The sequence below is a fragment of the Palaemon carinicauda genome, chromosome 25 (genome assembly GCF_036898095.1).
Source record: "Palaemon carinicauda isolate YSFRI2023 chromosome 25, ASM3689809v2, whole genome shotgun sequence".
Classification (NCBI taxonomy): domain Eukaryota; kingdom Metazoa; phylum Arthropoda; class Malacostraca; order Decapoda; family Palaemonidae; genus Palaemon; species Palaemon carinicauda.
Window position 1 is genome coordinate 28,035,278 of NC_090749.1, and position 17,316 is coordinate 28,052,593.

Here is a 17,316-nt window from a genome sequence, read left to right on the forward strand (position 1 = left end):
ATATATATATATATATATACATATACATATATATATGTATATATATATATATATATATATATATATATATATATATATATATATATATATATATATATATATATATATATATATATATATATATATACATATACATATATATATGTATATATATATATATATATATATATATATATATATATATATATATATATATATATATATATATATATATATATTGAGGAAGATTGCAATAGAATCCAAATCACATTACATGTATTGGAGGGCATAATTACATATAGAATAAGAGAGAGTGAGAGATTATTTATTTAATAAATGTATTTGGCCCTAAGACGTGAAACAAACTTACATATCAGCAGTTACATACAGTACATCAGAAATCAACGGAAAAAAAAATTACAGCATTGAATCATCATTATATCAGTTACAAAAATAACATATATGAGATCATATTCCATTATCACAACAACTGCAACAGACAGTTTAGCAGCCACCAAAGTATGGATGACGAGTCAAAATTACGTCTAGGTGGTCGTCTTTGAGTATATATTGGCAGGTTTGAAGTATATTTTGTCCTTGAGGTAACAGATTCCTGACAGTTTGGCAATGAAGGCAGTAGTGTTCAAGGTTATTGGCATTAGCAAGGTTACACAGTTTACATGAGGTGTAGTGTGGTATATCTAGTGTCTGTCCAACCTGCCACACAGGACGATATCCCAACCTTATCCTGGCAATTACGACATTATGCCTACACACCATGAGTCTACGTCGCCAGTACTTGTGACAGCTTTGCAAATAGTTATCATGATGTTGTATGGAATCACTAGTGCCCCTCTATGCATCCCTACACTATACAGTACAGGCAAAAGCTGCTGAATATATTCTATGCTTAAGTCAGTGAAGTGTGTGCTCAACATTTCTGTCATCAAGGTCGAGCGTGCAAGCAGCTTTAGCAAGACTCTCCACCATGTCATTCCCAGCAAGCGTCATATGGGAGGGCATCCACATGAAGGACAAGACAAGCGAGGCATTGTAGGCAGCAGTGAGTTGACACAATATGTCTCGCATAACACGGCCACAGCTGGGCCTAGAAGATGTCAGTGCCTGGAGTGCAGATTTGGAGTCACAGATCCCCAATCCATTCATATTTCTTCTAACAAGTAGAGTTACTACATCCCATATACCTTGTAGTTAGCAATAAGTGGAACTGGATGAGTTTGGCAACCTGCGACCATGCCACCCACCCTCAGGAGATTTGAAAGTTAGGGAGAACCTAGCACATGCTGCACTTCCATCTGCCTATACTGAGCCGTCAACGTAGATATGGTGGCCTGCAGGAGCTGAAATTAACACTTTGGATATTGTTTCCAAAACCACCTGCTTCTGTAGACTGGTATGGGCATATTTAGAGTTTGTGTGAAAGTGACAGCAGGAATAGGAACCAGCCATGGTGGCAAATCTTGGATGACTGCTTGCTCAGGTACACCGATATCAAGGTGTCGAAGATTTTCACATACTGCCCTAACTAGGTTATGGCCCCCTGGTCAGAGTTGAGGTCTTGGTGCATCTTCGTCAAGTGATGCTCTGAGGACAGCAGAGAAGTTTGGAGTAAATTGTGGGGAGTGTAAACCTTTAACAGAAAACAAAGTTACATTAGCAAAAATTCTCTCTATTAATGGAGGTCTGCATGTCGACTATCCGAGTGGAAGGAGGGCATCCTAGGATAAACCTCATTAATCTATTTTGGAACAGTTTTAGAGGTTGTAACACCTGTCTGGGTAATTGAATTAAAGTTGGAGATAAATAGACAACAACTGACCTTAGGAAGAGGATATAGAGGCTTTAGCCACGGGGATAGATATACTTGTGGCCCTGCTGGTAAGCCACTTGATGGGAGTGAAGTGAGGCTCCAGTTGATCAAGAAGGTTTTGCACCATGGGGTGGATTCGTTGTCGTACAGGTACAGCAGGGGTGATCCTGACTGGTGAACCTAGATATGTATACTGTGTGCAGTGAGGTATAATATTCCCACCCATAATGAACACTGGCAGGTCTCAGAGATTCTGCGCAGAGAAGATTCTGCTATTTTTCTGGGGAGAGTATGAGGCCACAGGAGGTACAGGACCTGTAGAAGTCTTGAAGGACATGCTTAAGGTCTCGAGGGGTAGTGGAGTTGATACAGACATCATCAGCATAGCTAGGAGGTTACAGTGGTTCCAGGGATCACAGGGAGGAGAAACAGTACACAGTGCATAAGTATATTAAAAAGAAGTGGGCTCAATACACCACCCTGAGGTGTGCCATGCTCAAAATTTCCATAGGAGCTACATGCACCCTTAAAGAAAAGACGTGATTTTCTGTTACTGAGATAACTGTTTATCAACTTCAGAAGGTTTCCTCTGACACCAAATTCGACAAGCTGATCAGGAATTATATCTCTGTTGGCTATATCAAAAGCACTTTTGAGGTCTAGGAAGGCAACTACACTGTTGGAGGACAATCGGGAGTAGAGTTCAGCTAAACAGTGAAGAGTACTCCTCTGTGGAAGAAAGCCATACAAATGGGGAGAAAGTTTTTCTTGTAACTGGTACATTAGTCTGGTTAGTAATATACATTCAAACACTTTACTAAGACATGAGGTAAGGGAGATAGGTCGGTATTTATCAGTTCCAGGCTTTGTGATAAGAAAAATTTTTTTAATGGTCCAAGCAGCAGGTACATATCCATGTTGGTAGCAAAGATTGGCCTCGAAAACAAACTTGTTTTCGAGGCCAAACTACATGTCATGTGTATATAAGATGAAAAGTAATGAGCCAAGAACACTGCCTTGAGGACCAGAAAATAAAACATTCCTATACTCACTATGGTGCCCATCAACAACAACTCTTTGCGATCCATTACTTAAAATATCAATTATGACGCCATGTAAAGATCCATCCACTTTGGGTTTCAATAAAAGTGGCTCATGATAGGCATGGTTAAGTGTGACGAATGCAACAAATATTATTCTTTTACCCTTGGGTTAGGAATAGTGTAGTATCAGAGTAAGAGTAGGTTTATATAGCTATAGGAGATGGCAAGATGGTGATATAGGTAAATTTGCAGTCTGAACCAACAACAATTTTCGTCACAGGAAAAAATTTCGTCTTAGAATTCAGTAGATATTCTCAACCCCTTAATTCATCAGGGTTTTCAATAATAATTAGTTTTGTTGCGATAGCTAGAGTACAAACTTCGAGCGCACAGAAACTTGATGAGGCTCTTTCCAAAAATCTGATTTCTCTATCTACCACTTTTTATGTAAATTATAACTAATTCTTCCAACATGATATAAAAAATTATATTCAAAGATATCAAAAATAATTATAAAAGCAGAAACAAATGTTTAAATGGTCAAAATGCCCAAACTCTTTTGAAATAAGTCATTGTGATGCTTCCATCTGATCCAAACTCGTTAAGAATTCATATTAAGTAAACGTTCACTGAGATTGGAGGAAGCCTTTCCTGCTCCATCAGTAATCAATAAGTAAAGAAACTGAATGGTAGAATGCAAACATGAAAACTTTATTCCCGTTGACTATAATAAAAATTTATTAAAGCAAATTTTCAATAGATTTTGCAGAAAGTAGAACTTGCAAAACATTTTTCTTTGATTTCTGTCTTGACTTTCGAGGGGGACAAAATTAAATCTAATTCTATATCATCCCTTTATCTAAGTCTATATGTTAATAAATGTTGCATTTTTTATATTTCTTATTCTATATTGACCACTGGTCTCTTTTTTAATTAGGTTTGAGGGGAAATAGGAAGATCCGCTCTTCTGTTGTAAGAGAGAAAGATAGCAAGTTGGGGAAAACTATAGAAATTATAGATTCTTTTCTTCCTTATTCACATTAGCAATTTAGTTAGAGAGAGAGAGAGAGAGAGAGAGAGAGAGAGAGAGAGAGAGAGAGAGAGAGAGAGAGATATTACTATCAAATAGCTGCATTTAGAAGCAAACCAATTAAGGCAAAAGACAATAGCAAGGAAACAAAGAAGTTAATTTGAGAATATTTTCCTTCGACCTATGATGGAAGGAAGACAAAAGAAACCGAATCTCGGATGACTGTGAGTCACTGGTCAGACACAGTCACTCTCTACATATATAGTTCCCATGACTGACATTAACCCGGAAAGTCCATCTCGGACTGTGAGTCACCCACTGATCAGGCACAATTCTCCTGCACGTATAGCCCTGGAACGGTACGGTGGGTCGTCCGCGACCCCGAGCGTCAAAAAAAAAGAGGTTTTTCTCACGTGACTCACCCCCGTGACTGAATTTGTGGGTGATCGACCTGCAGTAGGTGTCTCGCCTACACGCTCTAGTAGTGTCCAGATGTGCATTGCTGTAGCTGTACTCCTTCCCCGATTTCTGAGACGCGTCGGGGTCGAGTGCGACCGAGTTTACCCTTCTAAGGTAATTTGCATAATTATCAAAGTTATTACGTATTATGAAATTGTCGTAGAATGGTGCAACTTGTATAGGTTATCAGTTGTGGAAAGTCTTGGTGGATTGTTTGGCTACCATGTGCATGATTTTTTTTTTAGTTAAAATGTCGTTCATCACCACGAGGACCATTTTACCGCGAGTGCCCCTTTTTAATTTTTTTTCATTTTTTTGCCAAGTCATTTTTCCGTAAGATATTGCCAAATAGTATCGTAAAACTTTTGCTTTTTTAGTGTTGGAAAGTGTGTCTAGATGATCCGGCTACCCATGCATGACTTTTTTTTTATCAGATACGACGTAGTTATTGGTATATAGGGTATTTAACTGCGGTTGCTAATTTCTGTTTTTTTTTTCAATATTTGTAAAAATTTACTACGTAGTAAGGAATTGCCGTATATTATTGATTTTTTTTTCATGTTTATGTGTTAGAAAGTGTGCCTTGATGGTTGGGCTAACACCTGCATGTCTTTTTTTTATCTGAGATGCCGTATATTAGAAGGTTGGGCATTTTACCGCGAGTGCCCCTTTTTCATTATTTTTCATTTTTTTGCCAAGTCATTTTTCCGTAAGATATTGCGAAATAGTGTCGTAAAACTTTTGCTTTTTTAGTGTTGAAAAGTGTGTCTAGATGATCTGGCTACCCATGCGTGACTTTGTTTTTGTCAGATACTACGTAGTTATTGGTATATTGGGTATTTAACTGCGGTTGCCAATTTCTGTTTTTTTTCAATATTTGTATAAATTTACTACGTAGTAAGGAATTGCCGTATATTATTGATTTTTTTTTACATGTTTATGTGTTAGAAAGTGTGCCTTGATGGTTGGGGTAACACGTGCATGTCTTTTTTTTTTATCTGAGATGCCGTATATTAGAATGTTGGGCATTTTTCCGCGAGTGCCCCTTTTTATTTGTTTTGCATTTTTTGCTTAGTCATGTTACCGTAAGGAATTGGCAACTAGTGTCGCAAAACCTATATTCTTATAGTGTTGGAAAGTGTTTCTAGTACCCATGCCTATTTTTTTTTAGCCAGATATAGCGTATATATAGGTATGTGTTCGATTTTCCTGTGATTGCCATTTTTTAGTTTTTTCCCATTTCTTTCAAAATTACTATGTACTAAGGAACTATCACAGAGTAATGATTCATTTAGATGTTTATTTGTCGGAAAATGTACCTTGATGGTTTGCCTAGCACGTGGCTGAATTTTTTTTTCTGAAATGCGTATAATAAAATGTTGGCCATTTTTCCGCGAGTGCCCCTTTTTATTTGTTTTGCATTTTTTTGCTTAGTCATGTTGCCGTAAGGAATTGGCAAGTAGTGTCGCAAAACTTATAATTTTATAGTGTTGGAAAGTGTTTCTAGATGATCTGGCTACCCATGCCTATCTTTTTTTTTTAGCCAGATATGGCGTATATATATGTATGTGTTCGATTTTCCTGTGATTGCCATTTTTTCGTTTTTTCCCATTTCTTTCAAAATTACTACGTACTAAGGAACTATCACAGAGTAATGATTCATTTATATGTTTATTTGTCGGAAAATGTGCCTTGATGGTTTGCCTAGCACGTGGCTGAAATTTTTTTTTTCTGAAATGCCGTATATCAGAATGTTAGCCATTTTTCCGAGAGTGCCCTTTTTTATTTGTTTTGCATTTTTTTGCTTAGTCATGTTACCGTAAGGAATTGGCAAGTAGTGTCGCAAAACTTATATTTTTATAGTGTTGGAAAGTGTTTCTAGATGATCTGGCTACCCATGCCTATTTTTTCTAGCCAGATATGGCGTACATATAGGTATGTGTTTGATTTTCCTGTGATTGCCATTTTTTCGTTTTTTCCAATTTCTTTCAAAATTATTACGTACTAAGGAACTATCACAGAGTAATGATTCATTTAGATGTTTATTTGTCGGAAAATGTGCCTTGATGGTTTGCCTAGTACGTGGCTGAAATTTTTTTTTTTTTCTGAAATGCCGTATATTAGAATGTTGGCCATTTTTCCGCGAGTGCCCCTTTTTATTTGTTTTGCATTTTTTGCTTAGTCATGTTAGCGTAAGGAATTGGCAAGTAGTGTCGCAAAACTTGTATTTTTATAGTGTTGGAAAGCGTTTCTAGATGATCTGGCTACCCATGCCTATCTTTATTTTCAGCCAGATATGGCGTATATATAGGTATGTGTTCGATTTTCCTGTGATTGCCACTTTTTCGTTTTTTCCCATTTCTTTCAAAATTACTATGTACTAAGGAACTATCACAGAGTAATGATTCCTCTAGATGTTTATTTGTAGGAAAATTTTGTTTACTTCTTTTTTGATTGAATATCATCAAATTTTTTTAGCTAAAATATTATATTGTTTTACATTTTTTTTTTCGATTTTATTTCCCTTCAAAAAATTTTTTTTGGGTCAGAATTTTAACCCTGGATAGGTACGATGGGTCGTTTGCGACCCCGAGTGTCAAAAAAAAACAGGTTTTTCTCACGTGACTCACCCCCGTGACTGAATTTGTGGGTGATCGACCTGCAGTAGGTGTCTCCCCTACACGCTCTAGTAGTGTCCAGATGTGCATTGCTGTAGCTGTACTCCTTCCCCGATTTCTGAGACGCGTCGGGGTCGAGCGCGACCGAGTTTACCCTTCTAAGGTAGTTTGCATAATTATCAAAGTTATTACGTATTATGAAATTGTCGTAGAATGGTGCAACTTGTATAGGTTATCAGTTGTGGAAAGTCTTGGTGGATTGTTTGGCTACCATGTGCATGATTTTTTTTTTAGTTAAAATGTCGTTCATCACCACGAGGACCATTTTACCGCGAGTGCCCCTTTTTCATTTTTTTTTCATTTATTTGCCAAGTCATTTTTCCGTAAGATATTGCCAAATAGGGTCGTAAAACTTTTGCTTGTTTAGTGTTGGAAAGTGTGTCTAGATGATCTGGCTACCCATGCATGACTTTGTTTTTGCCAGATATGACGTAGTTATTGGTATATTGGGTATTTAACTGCGGTTACCAATTTCTGTTTTTTTTTCAATATTTGTAAAAATTACTACGTAGTAAGGAATTGCCGTATATTATTCATTTTTTGTTCATGTTTATGTGTTAGAAAGTGTGCCTTGATGGCTGGGCTAACACGTGCATGTCTTTTTTTTATCTGAGATGCCGTATATTAGAATGTCGGGCATTTTACCGCGAGTGTCCCTTTTTCATTTTTTTTCATTTTTTTGCCAAGTCATTTTTCCGTAAGATATTGCGAAATAGTATCGTAAAACTTTTGCTTTTTTAGTGTTGGAAAGTGTGTCTAGATGATTTGGCTACCCATGCGTGATTTTGTTTTTGTCAGATACGACGTAGTTATTGGTATATTGGGTATTTAACTGCGGTTGCCAATTTCTGTTTTTTTTCAATAGTTGTAAAAATTTACTACGTAGTAAGGAATTGCCGTATATTATTGATTTTTTTTTCATGTTTATGTGTTAGAAAGTGTGCCTTGATGGTTGGGCTAACACGTGCATGTCTTTTTTTTTATCTGAGATGCCGTATATTAGAATGTTGGGCATTTTTCCGCGAGTGCCCCTTTTTATTTGTTTTGCATTTTTTTGATTAGTCATGTTACCGTAAGGAATTGGCAAGTAGTGTCGCAAAACTTATATTTTTATAGTGTTGGAAAGTGTTTCTAGATGATCTGGCTACCCATGCCTATTTTTTTTTTTAGCCAGATATGGCGTATATATAAGTATGTGTTCGATTTTCCTGTGATTGCCATTTTTTCGTTTTTTCCCATTTCTTTCAAAATTACTACGTACTAAGGAACTATCACAGAGTAATATTTCATTTATATGTTTATTTGTCGGAAAATGTGCCTTGATGGTTTGCCTAGCACGTGGCTGAAATTTTTTTTTTTCTGAAATGCCGTATATTAGAATGGCCATTTTTCCACGAGTGCCCCTTTTTATTTGTTTTGCATTTTTTTGCTTAGTCATGTTACCGTAAGGAATTGGCAAGTAGTGTCGCAAAACTTATAATTTTATAGTGTTGGAAAGTGTTTCTAGATGATCTGGCTACTCATGCCTATCTTCTTTTTTTAGCCAGATATGGCGTATATATAGGTATGTGTTCGATTTTCCTGTGATTGCCATTTTTTCGTTTTTTCCCATTTCTTTCAAAATTACTACGTACTAAGGAACTATCACAGAGTAATTATTCATTTAGATGTTTATTTGTCGGAAAATGTGCCTTGATGGTTTGCCTAGCACGTGGCTGAATTTTTTTTTTTCTGAAATGCCGTATATTAGAATGTTAGCCATTTTTCCGCGAGTGCCCCTTTTTATTTGTTTTGCATTTTTTTGCTTAGTCATGTTACCATAAGGAATTGGCAAGTAGTGTCGTAAAACTTATATTTTTATAGTGTTGGAAAGTGTTTCTAGATGATCTGGCTACCCATGCCTATCTTTTTTTTAGCCAGATATGGCGTATATATAGGTATGTGTTCGATTTTCCGGTGATTGCCATTTTTTCGTTTTTTCCCAATTCTTTCAAAATTACTACGTACTAAGGAACTATCACAGAGTAATGATTCCTCTAGATGTTTATTTGTCAGAAAATTTTGTTTATTTTTTTTTGATTGAATGTCATCAAATTTTTTAGCTAAAATATTATATTGTTTTACATTTTTTTTTTCGATTTTATTTCCCTTCAAAAATTTTTTTTTGGGTCAGAATTTTAATTTTATAGTCGTAAAATAATCGACAATTATCCAGCAACCCACCATAAAATTTTTATGCATATCCAATAATAATTAGATTAGTAAATAACACCTTGAAATTGACATACCCTTCCTACATTTCAAGTGGCAGATTAGGGAGTCTGAGTCAGTGTGGTTGGCGGCCATTTTGTGGACATATCCGAAGCGTAAGCTGCCCTATCTATATATATTCTTGTTCCCTATAGAATTTGTGATATTTTCGTATATTTTTACCTGCATAAATATCAAATTATATATTAAATATATGTATTTTTTTACGAAATTTCTAAGTACTCAAAAAATTACCTTTAGATATGGCCCCTGATATAAATGTAATTTACAAAATAATGAAGATTTTTTTTACATATTTCTATTTTAGGATAACATATGTTTATTCCCTAAAAAAGTTAGCCACTTCCTATTTCATTTGGGTACCCAAAACAATTCATGAAATTTGGACAAATTTTTTTGGCCAAAAAAATTACCCTTTTTTTCTCATTTCAGATCTTCACCTCCATGGGTCTGACTTCATCCAAAATACATCAAGATGTATCCTAAACATTCAAGAATCAATTTCTAAAAGGATTTGTGTATATATGTATAAACTTTTATTTTATGAATTTTTATGTAAGGTCTTTTTTTTCTACTTAATTTTTAAAAATATTTATAATAAATAGTTTTTCCGCAGATGAGTAGTATTTATCTTTACAGTTGTTTTAAGCATTTATTGAAGTTTTTTTTGGCAAAAGAAAAAAGGAGGTTACTGCAAAAACTTAAAGGGGTGTCCGAGGAGCGTACCTATCCAGGGATAGTTCCCCTGACATTTGCTCCTTCACAAGGATATCTTGTGGTATAACGGAAACGTCATTCTGACATATATGGAGAGACCAGTGTTCGATTCTCCCTAGAGACGAGGGATAAAGGTTTTCTTTTTGTTCTTATTAATAATACTTTTATCATTAGCCAAGACCCAACATAGATAAGTTGGAAATTTGTAGTGTACACAGCAAAGTATAATAAATAATAAAATGAAAGTTTTATTGCTTCATTTTACCTGTATTCTTTGTTACTGTTTTGATTTAGTTTAATTAATCTTTACTTCTGCCATCGTTTTCAACCTTTATTTTTGCAATCTCCTTATTTTCCAGATAATTGCACAAAAAATTTTCTTATTGAGAAAGTCTTACAAGATTTTCGGTGATCAATCAATTCTGAAGAAGTGTTTTAATTCTTTCATTCTACCTTGTTTTGAGTATTGTTCCCCTGTCTGGTGTTCAGCAGCTGATTCTCATCTTAATTTTTTGAACAGAAACTTACGGTCTATTAAATTTCTTATTCCTGATCTAGATATTAATCTTTGGCACTGTCGTTCAAATAGTTCATTATGCATGTTGCATAAGATTTTTCATAACTCTGACCATCCTTTACATTCAGATCTCCTTGGACAATTCTATCCTGTTCGTGATTCTAGGCAGGCAGTTAATTCTAATAGCCAGGCCTTCTCCATCATGAGGCTCAATACTACACAGTATTCTGGAAGTTTTATTCCAGCTGTTACCAAGTTGTGGAATGATCTTCCTAATCGGGTAGTTGAATCTGTAGAACTTCAAAAGTTCAAAGTTGGAGCAAATGTTTTTATGTTGACCAGGCTGACATGAGTCTTTTTATAGTTTATATATAACATATCTGTTTTTGACGTTGTTAATAGTTTATAAAGGACATATCTGTTTTGAATTTGTTACTGTTTTTAGAATTATTTATCGTTAATTTATTCTCATCATTTATTTATTTCCTTATTTCCTTTCCTCACTGGGCAATTTTTCCCTATTGGAGCCCTTGTGCTTATAGCATCCTGATATTCCAGCTAGGTTATAGCTTGGCTAGTAATAATAATAATAATAATAATAATAATAATAATAATAATGATAATAATAATAATAATACGGGCCGCCAATGTAAGAGCCTGTGTCCAGTACAAATCTGTACAATCTAACAAGCAAGCAATGATCTCTCTGCCTATTCAAGAGCTTGCTTACCCACCTCAGGGGACACCAGCTCCCCTGCCAGCTTGCTGGCCGAAAGTTTCAGCACTGATATAGACTGTTGACTTTCCAATTAGCTCTTAAAGCAGAACATTCATCTGATGTTTCTGCTATAGCAAGGAGCAGCATCTCTGTCAAGACTTGTGTCATTTTGACAGGAAAAACGGCAAGGAATGCACTGCATACTATGATCACAAAAGAAAATTTGTGTTCCTTGCTCTCAAGCTGGCTGCAGAGCTGGGCTTGCAGCTTGATTGGGACTGTGTCCAGCACAAGATATGGTGCAGATGTGACTATTGCAGTGTGTACCATGACCTCGTATATGGACTTGTCACTAGAAGGAATAGGGAACCTCCATTGTACAAGAAAGCCTTACTACTGAAGCTCATCAAAACTGAGATCCACAAATCCATCCCCCAGGAGTTCTCCAGAGGATGCTGAACACCCTGGGCAAACCAGCTAAATGGCCCAGTTTTAAACCGAATCCAAATATTGACTGCATGAAGCCTGCACCTAGTAGATATTATCAGGAACATGGTTCTCCTGTTCTTGACCCCTCTCCTCAACCAGTGAAGATGCCGCCTGCCAAGAGGAAAAAGAGTGGAACAACAGTGAAACCACCTACTGCCACCTCCACTGCCACACTACCTACTAGCCCCTCAACAACAGAAGAAGCGTCAGCCATGGACCTGGATCCTTCCAAAGACACTCACCTTCCTGCTCTGGCCGAGTCACATTAACCAGACTGCAATTGCACGTCCTGCCTAACACAGCTACTTGCTGAAGTCACTGCCACACTCACCCCAACTGTTGGGCCTACACCATAACATGCTAATGCCACTGCCACACTCAATCCAACTGTTGGGCCTGGTGCAGAACCACGCCCCACATCTATGGATCCAGAGCAACTGCCAAAATTCAAGTTGCCAGGTATGGAAGGCGTACCTTCCTATGCAGCGGTTGCTGCCATTGACGCCTCGAACCCAGGAATAAAGATCTCTGCCAGAGCCAGTCTAAAGGGTGACATGATCATCACACCCAAGGATCAGGATAGCGCCAGCTTTCTTCACAGGGAGACCTCCATGACCTAACTTCATCATGCCAGGAAATTGAGGAAAGCAGTTTTCTCCAAGTATTCTGTTAAGATGCCATTGCACTTCGTAACTGACTGCAATAATGTTGCCCATGCTGAACACCATTTGGGCAGCCATAAGCAGCCCACCAGGAAAGTCACAGTCACCTTCAATGGGCCAATCCCACCATCACTGGACCTCGGATAGTGGGGACTTTTCCTCATAGAGGACTTAGACATCGACCCGCTACGCTGCTTCAACTGTCAACGTTTTCACCACTACAAGGAGTACTGAAGGAGCTCAACGGTCTGTGGAGTCTGCAGCCGCCGGCATCCTACCCAAGAATGCATTAACACCCACAAGAATGGGTTAGAGACCCATCCAAAGTGTCCCAACTGTGGTGGATCTCATCACGCTTGGAACAGGTGTCCAGAGCAGCTTAGAAGATTGAAAGCATTAAGCTACAGACCGTTCCACCTACCACTGCAGTAGCTGTCCCACCACAGCCACCTAAGCCCCAAAGAGCTCCACGTTCCAGGCCTCCACGTCGTCTTTCCACTGATCATGACCCAGTCGACCCCACTCTTGTCACTGCGGTCATGCTCTTGGGGATGAGCGACTGCACCTCCATGCCTACAGTTATGCTCTCGGGTCTGACCGACTGTATGTCCTTTCTGAGGGCCTTTCTTGGTTGTTTATGCTATTGGGCGAGCTGATTCTTTTGCATATGTGTCTAGTAACTCTGAAAAGTAAGATTGCTCTAGTAGGAGCAATACACTGGAGCAGATTGTCGACCACACCGGTCGGGTCTTCCACTTTTGTGGGCTATGACTGACTGTCTAAGAGCCCAGTCCCGAACTAATGTCCAGGCAATTTACGCAAGCACGCACATATCCTTTTATATCAAGAACAATACTCTAGAGAATTCCGGAACATTCAAGACTAACATTACGCAATAGTGAGCTACCAGGAACCTTCTCTTGAATCATCTTGTTGAACTCATGTTTATCAGATGGCCGGCACCGAAGTACAGTATTTATGAGAAGTATCTAGAACTCCCATTCCAGAACACAATGATATTTTGAGTTACAAATACATTAACTTATAAAAATAAAAAATTAAAAATTTTATTATTACATCAACATACTGTTTAGGAAATAAAATGAATTATTTTATTCTTACATCAGCCTACATGAAAAAATAAGCCATTATAACAAGCATTGTAATACAATATACATATATTTAATGTAACATACAGTATAATACTTATTACTTACTTTACTTTACTTTGATGGCTGCTTTTCCAGTCCCATACAGCAGGAGAACCACATTCTCTACCAGACCTCCACTGTCGTTTTACCTTGTTCGTTCAGAGTAACATTTCATATCACGTATTTTTTATTTAGCCTACTGTTAAATCGTCACTGTTATACGACTTATGAAATAAGAAAGTCTTCAGTTTCCTCTTGAGAGCCTTAATGTCTTCAATCATTCGAATGTTTCGTGGGAGCTTATTATATAGTCTCATGGCCGCATATTTATAGGCTCTGGAGCCTAAAGTAGACATATATCTAGGTTCCAACAGTTTGAAGCCATCTGTAACTATTCTCGTGTAGATATGATCTGTTGGCTGCGGAATATGTAAATATTCTCTTAAGTATTTTGGACGACCAGTTCTCATAAATCTAATTCTCGTTTTAATCGGCAGCCAGTGTAAATCAATTAGTATAGGGGTGATCCTTTCTCTAGGTGGGACACCTTTTATCAGTCTTGCTCCTCTATTAATTATGTTTTTGGTAATAACACAGTTTATCACAAGTTTCTTTACAGAATCTGCGTCCAGGAATTTTTTTATAAACGCAATATTTCTTAGATGATAACCAGCAGTTTTTATTACATTATTTATTTGGGCATTTAGAGACATGTTACAGTCAAGAAATACACTTAGATCTTGAACGTTACTAGATATTGGCACCGAGTCATTATTTATGTTAATTTGAATGTCACCTATGTTTCTCATGATGTTTCTCTTACCCATCATCATGAATTCAGTTTTGTTCTCATTTAATTTCAGTTGTTTGAATGTCATCCATTCGCTAACACTATCAAGGATTCAGTTTAGAATTTCCGTAGTGTCATCTATATCATTCATTGAGAAGTAAAATTGTGTATCATATGCAAATAGTTTGAACTTCTTGCCATGCCTTTGTAGTATTTTTGATAGACCAATAGTATTGATGCAGAATAATATTAGGCCAAGTACACTCGCCTGGGGTACCCCCCTGTTTAAGGGTTCATATGATGAATAAGAGTTTCCAATTTGTACACAGTAATTTCTACCAACTAGGTAGTCTTTTAGGTATTCGAAGGCTTGACCTTCAATGCTGATGGAGCGTAGATCATTTAGTAGCAGTTCATGCACAACTGTATCAAAAGAAGCACTGAGATCGAACAATAGTAAAATACCACATTTATTTTCATCCATTTCCAGCATATCATTTACAACAGAGTAGATGGCTGTCTCGGTAGAGTATAGTTTTCTGTAAGCAGATTGGTTGTCAGGCAAAGCTTCTATTACTTCTAAGTGACTGACTAGTTGTTCCAGAATTACATATTCAAGCACTTTTGAAAGAAGGAATAGATTGGAAATCAGTCTTTATGAGCTTAATTTCTGGTAGTCCAGTGCATTTTTCAGAACTGGTGTGACTATAGCCATTTTTCTCAGATTTATGAAACTTACATCCATCAATGCTTGCATTTGCTATTCTCATTATTATTTCGGCTGGACTAGAAAAGTTTCTCTCTCCAATTACTTCAGATATTGCCATAGGATCGATCGCGCAGTTTATTTTCTTTGCACTCTTGATAATTCTGCTGATGACATCTTGTGTTATGTTGTTAAATTGTATTAATTTTGTCTGTGTGTATGGTGTATCATTAATCTGATGTTCAGTATTTACAAATGACCTGGTTATATTTTCAATTTTGATTTTAAAGAATACTAGAACATTATTTTCTAGTTCCTGGTCACTGTATCCATCAGGTAGCTTCTTTTCTTTTACATTTCCCATTATACCATTCAGGAGAGGATATAACTTATTTATGTCTGTTGCTGCTTCGAGGATCTTTCGCTAATATTATTAACTTTTTTTTCTTCTTAGTAGGTAGTTATATTGACACGCAGCAGTTTTGTATTCTACGCAAGTACTTTCAGTTTTTAACCTATTCCACTTTGTTTCTTTACGTCTTTTATTCCTCTTTTTCATCAAAGTCTCTCCATCAAACCAAGGAGATTGGTCTTTGACAGTTATAGTCTTTTCCATCGGTGGGCACATGGTATCACATTCCTTTTTATTCACTTTATTGTAAGTGGTCGTAAGACAGTTAACACACTTAGCTCCTAAGAGACGTTGGTCATCATGAACACAGGGAATGTTGATAGCATCATTTATTTTCTTTGTAACTTCTTCAATAAAGGCGGTAGGAGAAAAATTTGGTTTATGTCTAAAGTTTATGTTCTTTACTAATGCATGTTTCTGAAGAGGTAGACTAAATATAATAAGTTTGTGTACTGGGGAGATAGTGCATTTCTCTTACACTTTTATATCAAATACAATATTATCCCTGTCAAACTAAGTCCAACGTATGCCCAGTTAAAGTAGTTGTACAGTCAACATTATTCACTAGTTAATATGACTCTAATAACTCACCAAATGCCAAAGTGTTAGGATTTGATGTGTCATCCATCCAAAAATTAAAGTGTCCACAGACAACTAATTTATTTTTCTCCATGATAGTCATCTCAATGAGAGCACCAAATTCTTCAAAAAAAGATACTAGCGTTTGTTTTAGTAGGTTTGTAGATTGTTACAAAGGTTATTTTTCTGTTTTTTTTGTATAATGATTATATATATATATATATATATATATATATATATATATATATATATATATATATATATATATATATATATATATATATATATATATATATATATATATATATATATATATATATATATATATACTCAAAGCTTGACAACACTACTTCATTTCAACATTTTGAGATTTGAGTAACTTTTAAGGATAAAGAGTCCAACACCCTAACCCGACCTACCTTCTCTCAGTATGTGAAAGAAGGCGTGTGTGGGGTGCGTCATTTCAGTGATCTTTACCTTATCCAAGTTATTTAACCATGTTTCAGATAATGCTAGCGTATCCAAATATTTCTCGTTTATCAATTCTCGAATTTGAAGTCTTATTCCTTCAGATTGTATATTTACATAGCCACAGTTTATGACATCCTTAGTAACCAAGATCCGTATTTTCTGCTAGTCTTTTCAATTCCAAGTCATAAGCTTTGCAGTCTCTAGAATTTACTATGTGGTCACTTGGTTTGTTTCATTTTGTGCAGTTTAAACACTTTGACACTTGCGAATTACACTCCCGGGTGGAATGTCTCCCTGAATATCTCCCGCAGACTTTATCTTCATTTTTAGACTTGCAACATTTTTCAAAATGTCGATACCTCTGACAGTGGTAGCAGGTGATTACATGGTACCTATCACGTATCATATAAATACCCCATCGTGAAGAAACTTTGTCCCCATTTTCATGAATGGCCCTCTGATCTTCAGGATCCCACTTCTGCACATAGTGGGCGGTTCCCCCCCCCCCCCAAGGCATTTTTCTTCAGGACTACGCTCATCTTCTCTTCTATATTTTGGATTCGGTCCAGGTAGCGATTTCTTTGAATCAAAGCATTTACTACATCATTGTACATATTGCATAAAACTTTTTGGTTTTAGTTTTCGATTTATCTCATTTCAGTGTCAGCCACCAATGTCTGAATTTTGTTTGCAAAGTTTACAATAATAGTTCCCTTCGCTGTTGACCTCATGTTAAGAATAGGAATGGCTTCAAGTGCCATTTCTTTCAGTAATTTTAGTTCTTGTGTATTTGATATGACTATCAACAGATTT

The 17,316-nt window shown here is 36.5% G+C and overlaps 1 pseudogene; it reads right to left on the reverse strand.

The window, feature by feature from the left end:
• Positions 1 to 483: 483 nt before the first annotated feature.
• Positions 484 to 1,449, reverse strand: LOC137618953 (uncharacterized; annotated as a pseudogene).
• Between the last annotated feature and the right edge of the window lie 15,867 nt (positions 1,450 to 17,316).